Source organism: Lolium rigidum, chromosome 1 (genome assembly GCF_022539505.1).
Source record: "Lolium rigidum isolate FL_2022 chromosome 1, APGP_CSIRO_Lrig_0.1, whole genome shotgun sequence".
In the NCBI taxonomy this organism is placed as follows: Eukaryota; Viridiplantae; Streptophyta; class Magnoliopsida; order Poales; family Poaceae; genus Lolium; species Lolium rigidum.
The window spans coordinates 292,381,926-292,389,987 of NC_061508.1; positions in this window are offsets into that span (position 1 = coordinate 292,381,926).

The window sequence follows — 8,062 nt, forward strand, 5'->3', positions numbered from 1 at the left end:
TCTACTTGGTTGTAATCCGAACCATATTAGGATTTACACTTGTATGCAATTGAAACTTCATATTCATATTGCTTTGATGTTGATCCCCTTCATGCTTGAGTAGGTCCTTTGTTCTTGATGAGATTTGGAGAAACTCTAGTAATATTATGATGTGAAATATAGATGTTTTATACCTTTGTTCTATCAATATGTGTTAGTTTTCTCTCTTGATGTTATGTGAAGTGGGCCACATAATATATGCCTTATGGTCTAGAGAGGGAACTACCCTTAGACGTGTGGTAGAGTGAACGGCGGGAAGTGACATGCCCGTATCGGTGCTCTAACACATGGATGAGGCGGATAAGGAGGGATTCACTAAGCTCATATCAATAACTATGGGAAAACCCTTAATAGCAATAGTCAATATGTGGCTTGCAGAAAACTAGCTGCTGTGGTTATTTAGAGATGAGATGACCGATGGTTTTATGGATGCAACTTATTATGGAGCTCTCCCCACACATAGCATGGAAAAGATGTACGTCATCTTAATCATAAGTAATAGCAATACTAGAGGTGGAACCTACAATCCTTGAGAACCCTTCAACCATATCACAAAAACGCTCTCTTGCTTTATCTTACTTTTATTATTATTCATCCATGAGTGATTGATTGATGCGGTTCTAGGTCGAGGTATGACCTAGTGCGCTAAACTAGAATGTATAGTTAGTATTTATGTACATGAGTTACAAAGATGAGTTCACAAAACCCTTTGACCCGGAAATGTACCTCTGCCTTGCAAGTGACATGTAAGATTGTGCATAGTACACATTGTGCCGCAGCCTGGTAATCAAATGGGGAACATTTATTTGTCTACGGAATTTCTTGTAAATAATGGATCACACATATATTCGTCCATCTAGTACTAGTGAGACCGAAGCGTAGAAACTACCTCTCATTCCATTCAATGTTATATATAGCTAGAATACCTTTTAGTTTACTTTGTTCTTGTTTAGTTATTTATTATTAGTTACTTCAAACCACCCTCAAATCCTTACCATCTTATCACCTTATACTATAGGCTATTTCTAAACCATGGTTTGGGTGCGAACGTGGTTGTGCCTGACAACGGAGTTGCAGGGTTATGTTTATTGCCATTTGCAAAGCTCCTTTAATTGGGATGAACTTGATGGGATTCGTAGCATAGAAAACAAAAAATGTCCTACTGCAAGAACGAATAACAAGCCAAGATCCAATCTAGAAGATGGTAGCAACGAGAAGATCATGAGACTAACCCTCGAAGATTTCCAAAGCCTACGAGATTAGATCTCGTTGTTGTTGTAGTAGATCACTTGCCGCTTTCAAAAGCGCGTAGAAGATCTTGACGGTGCCACCGTCGGGCAGCACCTCCGTACTCGGTCACACGTTCGGTGTTGATGATGACTGATGGCACGTGAAGCACACGTCCGTTGGGAACCCCAAGAGGAAGGTGTGATGCGTACAGCAGCAAGTTTCCCTCAGTAAGAAACCAAGGTTCTCGAACCAGTAGGAGATGAAGGCCACGTGAAGGTTGTTGGTGAAGGAGTGTAGTGCGGCGCAACACCAGGGATTCCGACGCCAACGTGGAACCTGCACAACACAATCACAATACTTTGCCCCAACTTAACAGTGAGGTTGTCAATCTCACCGGCTTACTGTAAACAAAGTATTAAACGTATGGTGTGGAGAATGATGTTTGTTTGCGATGAACAACAAAGAACAAAGATTGCAGTAGATTGTATTTCAGATGTAAAAGAATGGACCGGGGTCCATAGTTCACTAGTGGTGTCTCTCCAATAAGATAAATAGCATGTTGGATGAACAAATTACAGTCGGGCAATTGACAAATAGAGATGCACATACATATATCATGATGACTACTATGAGATTAATTAGGGCATTACGACAAAGAACATAGACCGCTATCCAGCATGCATCTATGCCTAAAAAGTCCACCTTCGGGTTAGCATCCGCACCCCTTCTAGTATTAAGTTGCAAACAACAGACAATTGCATTAAGTACTGTGCGTAATGTAATCAACACAAATATCCTTAGACAAAGCATCGATGTTTTATCCCTAGTGGCAACAGCACATCCACAACCTTAGAACTTTCTCGTCATCGTCCCGGATTCAATGGAGGCATGAACCCACTATCGAGCATAAATACTCCCTCTTGGAGTCACAAGTATCAACTTGGCCAGAGCCTCTACTAGCAACGGAGAGCATGCAAGAACATAAACAACACATATATGATAGATTGATAATCAACTTGACATAGTATTCAATATTCATCGGATCCCAACAAACGCAACATGTAGCATTACAAATAGATGATCTTGATCATGATAGCCAGCTCACAAGATCTAAACATGATAGCACAAGAGGAGAAGACAACCATCTAGCTACTGCTATGGACCCATAATCCAAGGATGAACTACTGTCAACACCCGGATTTTTAAGTCCAGATGCCTGTTATGCCATACATCGCAATCCCAGGAATATTGTTGTTGCGAGACATAACAGTTGAATATCATAAGTCATCATTCATTACATACCATAGTCGTCTTACAAATAGAGATCACATGATCCATATTACACAAATAGTTGATCTATCGATCAACATACACAAAGTTCATAGTTTCATAGCGGAAGCGTAAATAGAAGGGACTCTCTAGTCCACAGGCCAACGTCTGACGTCAGAAGATTCCCTAGTTGTCGTGGGCATCCTGGTGGTCGTCATCTTGATAGTTCTGCTCCTCTTCATAGTCTGGCCATTTGAATAGCCAGGGACACAGCCGTGAGTACTTTAAAGTACTCGCAAACTAATACTAATGTAAGTGCTAACAATTCTAGTAAGGGGGTGCTAAGCTCTAGTTTATTTTGCATAAAGCCAATTTTAGTTCACAAAAATTTTAGTAAACAACTCTTCATGTGCTAACTAACTCAAGTGGGAACATTAGTGTCATTCCCACAACTCCGTTGTGATTCCAAGTCAATGTCACCTTTCACCATTCATAGTTTTCGAAAAGTTCTGATGACGGAACAGTATGGCCTTTCCAACTGTCCATAACCGAGGACGCGGCTATTCGAATAGGTTTAACTCTGCAGAGGTTGTACACTTGTGCCACAACAATTGCAATAGCTCGTCAGGGGTAACTGGCCCTGATTTATCGTACGCATTACGCGAACTACCAATCATAATCTTTCATTTACATACCCTAGTATAGGAACCTCTCCCCATGAGCTTGGCCTCCCAGTGAAGACAGACGGTCAGCCTGGGAACTGCACAGGGCTTGGGCCGGACATTCACCTCATTTCGCATCATATCATATCATCTCATTTCGTTTGTTGTAGAGGCAGCTTTCGGCATAACCCCGATGACGCTTGTTTAGAGGGAACCCATACTAAGACACACAAACTTCCGGTTAAGCCCTACCCAGATTCAGGTATTGTGGGGGTACTGGTAAAATTGGAATGGTATTGCATCCGAACCCAACCATCAGTGTTTTTTTGTAAAATTCACCAAGTCATTCAGCAGTCATATTCACCTTCAAAGTCTCTCAATAGAATGACGCATCATTCCAAGGTTTTCAAAGTCATTTCAATTCCCAAGTTCCCAAATGGAGTAGTCACTTCCAAATTAGCACTAGCATCTATGTATGAGGGGTGCTAAGTATTTTGCTTTGCTTCTAGGCTAACTTTGATACTCTTGTACTAATCCAATACTAACCAAGTGAATCATGCATCAAAAAGTACTTTGATAAAACAAAAGTAAATAAAGATTGTAAGGTAAAACTGGGAAATAGGATCATAAGCATAAAGTAAACGGGGTAATGCCTTGCTCATGGTGAGCTTTGCACTTTGCAAGAGTATTATCTTGCTTTGCTTGAGGGAGACTAACTTTACCACTCTAGTAAATTTCTCTACTTTGACCCAAGTTAACTATAAAAGGAACTTCTTGAGAAACAAGTAAAAACTTGTAAGGTATAAACTTGGGATAGGCTTAAGTAAGAAAAGATAAGGTTCATGGTGCCTTGCCCCAAGGGGCTTTGCACTTTGCAAGAATATTAGCTTGCAATAATATCAGCTTGCCTTGGTTGAAGTGGGGGTCCAAGTTCTCTTCTCCTTCCTCTTTGTAGAAGTCCTCCTCCTCCTGATAGTCTCCGGTACTAGCGTCTAAAATACGAATACGGGGTACACAATCATCATACCAAACTTACATACTAAACTAAGCACACACAAGCTTTACATAACTTAAACTAGCATCACACACTACTATTAAGTGGGTGGAGGTGTTCCTCTTATTTAAGAAAAATAATTTCTTCTCATACTAACTTATGTGTTACTTTTAATTTCTTAGAGAAAATAATTTCCTCTCATTATCTTATTAAGATTTAAATTCTCTCATGAACAATATATGACCTAGGTTGACCAAAGTCAACCTCTTCATACTTATCATTCAAGAAAATGATTTAAATGAGGTTCCATACCTCATACAATTTAATACTAGCATGGTAGTTATTTAATGTCACCAAATACTCAACATGAGATTATATAGACCATGGTCACTACCTCATGTTGAATTACTTGAGACCAAGATTTAAATGAGAGGGAAACCTCTCATATGATTTAACACATAGTTGTAACTAGGTTAACAACTACCATTGAGGTGATTTAACATCTTCAACAATTCATTTGCTATTCTAACATTACTTGTATTTACACCAATTATTTTATTCACACAAATACTACAATTGGGGTGCATTGGTTGTGTTGCTTGAGGAAAATAATTTCCTCTCCTTACATATATAAATGATAATTTTCATATGGTTCTTGAGAAATACTTTTCTCTCATTGAAATCTTCTTAAGATTTAATTTCTCAAACAATCATACATGAATTCATGTTGACCCAAGTCAACCATTCATCATCATCATTTGAGAAATTGATTTAAATGAGGTAGAGTACCTCATACCATTTAATAACACTACATATGATTTAAATCCCTAAGTAATTCATATAAGTGAGTTTGGCCAGGGGTCCAAACATCACATGAATTCATTTGGGAGAAGATTTAAATGAAGTATAAGACTTCATATGAATTACTTAATAGTTTTGGACAATATCAACTAGTTAAACTAGCCATATTATCCACTACTTAAACTAGGGCATGATCATGCAAAGTGACCACACCATTTTCTTGCATAAACAATTAGTGTAAGTCAAATGTGAGCTATTGGAGTTGGAATTGACTCAATATCTATTTTGGTTGATTTTTAAGAATTATTCTAAGGCAGAAAAGTCCCTGCCTTGTTTATTTTGCTACATTAATTCTACAAATAAGTTTGAGATGGGACCAGTGGCATTTGATAGATAATTTCACTAGCTTTCCAACGGTATAAAATTCATCAAATTTGGATAAGCCAAACAGATTCTATTGAATTTTGAAAACAGAGTCAGTATTCAATTTGGTTTAACAGAAAATCAAAATTTAAATGATTTGGGCTGCGCGGGAAAGAAACTGGGCCGAAAGATTTAAATGCCAGAAGGGCCAGCCCAGCGAACGCTGCGGGCCTGCTGACAGTAGGACCCACCCATCAGTGACCGCTACTTACCGAAACGGTACAGAGGAATGTGGGCGGTTGGATTAGATGCAGATCGTGCGGTCGAGGCGTCGTCGTCGTCGACGACGAGAGGACCTTGCTGCCGCGGCGGCGGTAGGGGGTCGACGGCGAGCTGGGACTCCGGCGAGGATCAGCGACGGTGCAGGGCGGCGTTGTCGAGGACGAGGAAGCAGATGGCGCAGACGGCGGCTCGAATGGTGGCCTGAATCGACGGCGGCGATCTCAGGTCCGCCGCGGGCTCCGGCGTTCGATTGGGCGGCTCCGGTGGTTAATCAAAGAGGGGAAGAGGTCGAGGAGGATCAGGGAGAGGAGGGGAGGAACTTTGATGTGGAGGAGATAGCGCGGGGACGGCTCTATTTATAGTTGCGGGGGTGTGCTGCGGGGCAGTGGTGGTGGCGACATGCGCGCGGCGTTGCCGGCGATGGAGAGGGGTAGGAGGGAGCAGGGCGAGGTAGGTGGCGTCCAGGCGGTGCTAGTAGGCTAGACGGCGAGGTGGGGGACGGTCTGGTGGCGGCGCATTGCGTCCAGGTCTGCGGCGGCGTTCGCGGGAAAACGGCGACGGTGTCGACGGCTACGGCGCTTGCGCGGGGCACGGCGCGTGTCTGGCGGGTTCTGGTCGCGGCGGCGAAGCTCGTCGTGCAGCGAGGGGGTCCAGGGGAGGTGTGCTGCGGCGAGGCGACTCGTGGCCAGGGCATGTCCATGGGCGCGCGCACGACGTCCTCGGCATGGCCCTGGGCTGATCTGGGCGCGTGCGTTTCGGCCGCTGTCGTCGTTCATCTAGACAGGGGCATGGCTAGGGAGGTCTAGGGAGGTGAGGTGGAGCTCCAGGACATGGTGGGCACGGCTGGTGAGGGAAGGAGAGGAGGGATGCATGTCCATGTGTGACATGGCCGGCATGGCCATGCACACACTTGGTTTTCTTGTCCCCTTAGGTTTTCTTTGGGTTGGCTAGGGTGAGAAAGGTCAAGGGAACAAGGTGGAGAGATTTGGGGCAGGGTAGGGTTAGCTAGGACACTATTTGAAATAGTGTCAAATAGTTCCCTATTTGTATTTCACAAATTTTGTCCAAATTTGATTTAGTTCAAAAGGTTGACCAATTTGAAAAGGGTGTGTTTGGTTTGGTTCTAAATGACCAGAGGCAAAGAGAGGTGGTGGTGGAATTTAGAAAATCAAAATATTGCAAAGCTCACTAAGTGGGAGATTGTTCCACTTAATTAAAAGTTGCAACTTTGCATGAGCATAGTTATTGATCAAAGATGATTTTGGCAGGGTGCTCTTTACAAAAAGAGTTCACCTTGATGTCGACTTTGAAATGGTGCAAAGAGTTAGCACGAGTTAGTTTGAGAAAATTGAATGGCAAGGGCTCATAGTAGTGATCAGACTAAAATTGGCAGATTTGACCATTATTGTATGTGAGCCTAATTTGAGTTTGAATTTGATTTGAATTGTGTTTCTTTGATTCCAAAAATTGTAATAAGTGTTTAGTATCATATTACAACTAATGGTGAAGGCCAAAATGGTCTAGGGTCAAGATTTATAAAAATGGCAAACACCATATGTAAGGGTTTTGGGATTTTCTAGCTTTTATTCTTTTATTCCTCTTTGCTTCATTTTGACAAGAGTGAGGTTTATTTGGTGTTAGATTGAGTTAGGTGAAAGGTTCAAACCATTTTGAGGCAATGGAGGTGGCTAGGTCAAGATTTGATAAATTGGCCCTATGTGTATGTGAGTGAAAATGGAAATATCTCACTATTTGATTTCTCTCCATTTGATTTGACTTTTCTTGACTCCAATGTGATTCTTATTAGTTTAGAAACATTTTCAAACCATTGAAACCATTCCAAAAGGTCTAGCTCAAAGATTTGTAAAATTGGCCATAACACATGAGAGGTGATGTGTCAATTTTTCTTATTCTTGTAAGGTGCTCCCCTTGCTTCACTTGGGCAAGGTTGAGGGTCAATGTAGGGTTAGATTAGGTTTAGAGATGGTTTCACACCATTTGGTCAAGGTAGAAGTACATAGGACAAGAATTGGTGAAAATGGCTATGTGTCACATATGCTTGTATGCATATGTGGCATTTGATTTTTAATTTGACTAGGCTTGACCCAATTGAGGTTGTTGAGTGCTGAAATGGTATATAGGAGTGATCCAACCATTCACTACAAGTCTTAGGGTCAAGATCCTCAATCTCACAAATTTGATATTTTGCTCTCATATGCCTCTATGGCATTATTACTTTCTTTTTAAAATCTTTTGTTTCATTTTGGATTGGGTTGGAGAAGTACTAGATAAGGTTTAAGAAGGTTTTCCAATCCTCTAAATAAAGTAGAAAGGCCTAGGGTAAAGTTTTACAGAAATAGCCATAGGCACATATGCCTCTATGCATATGTTTAATTTTATTTTGTTTCACACTTGAATTGGT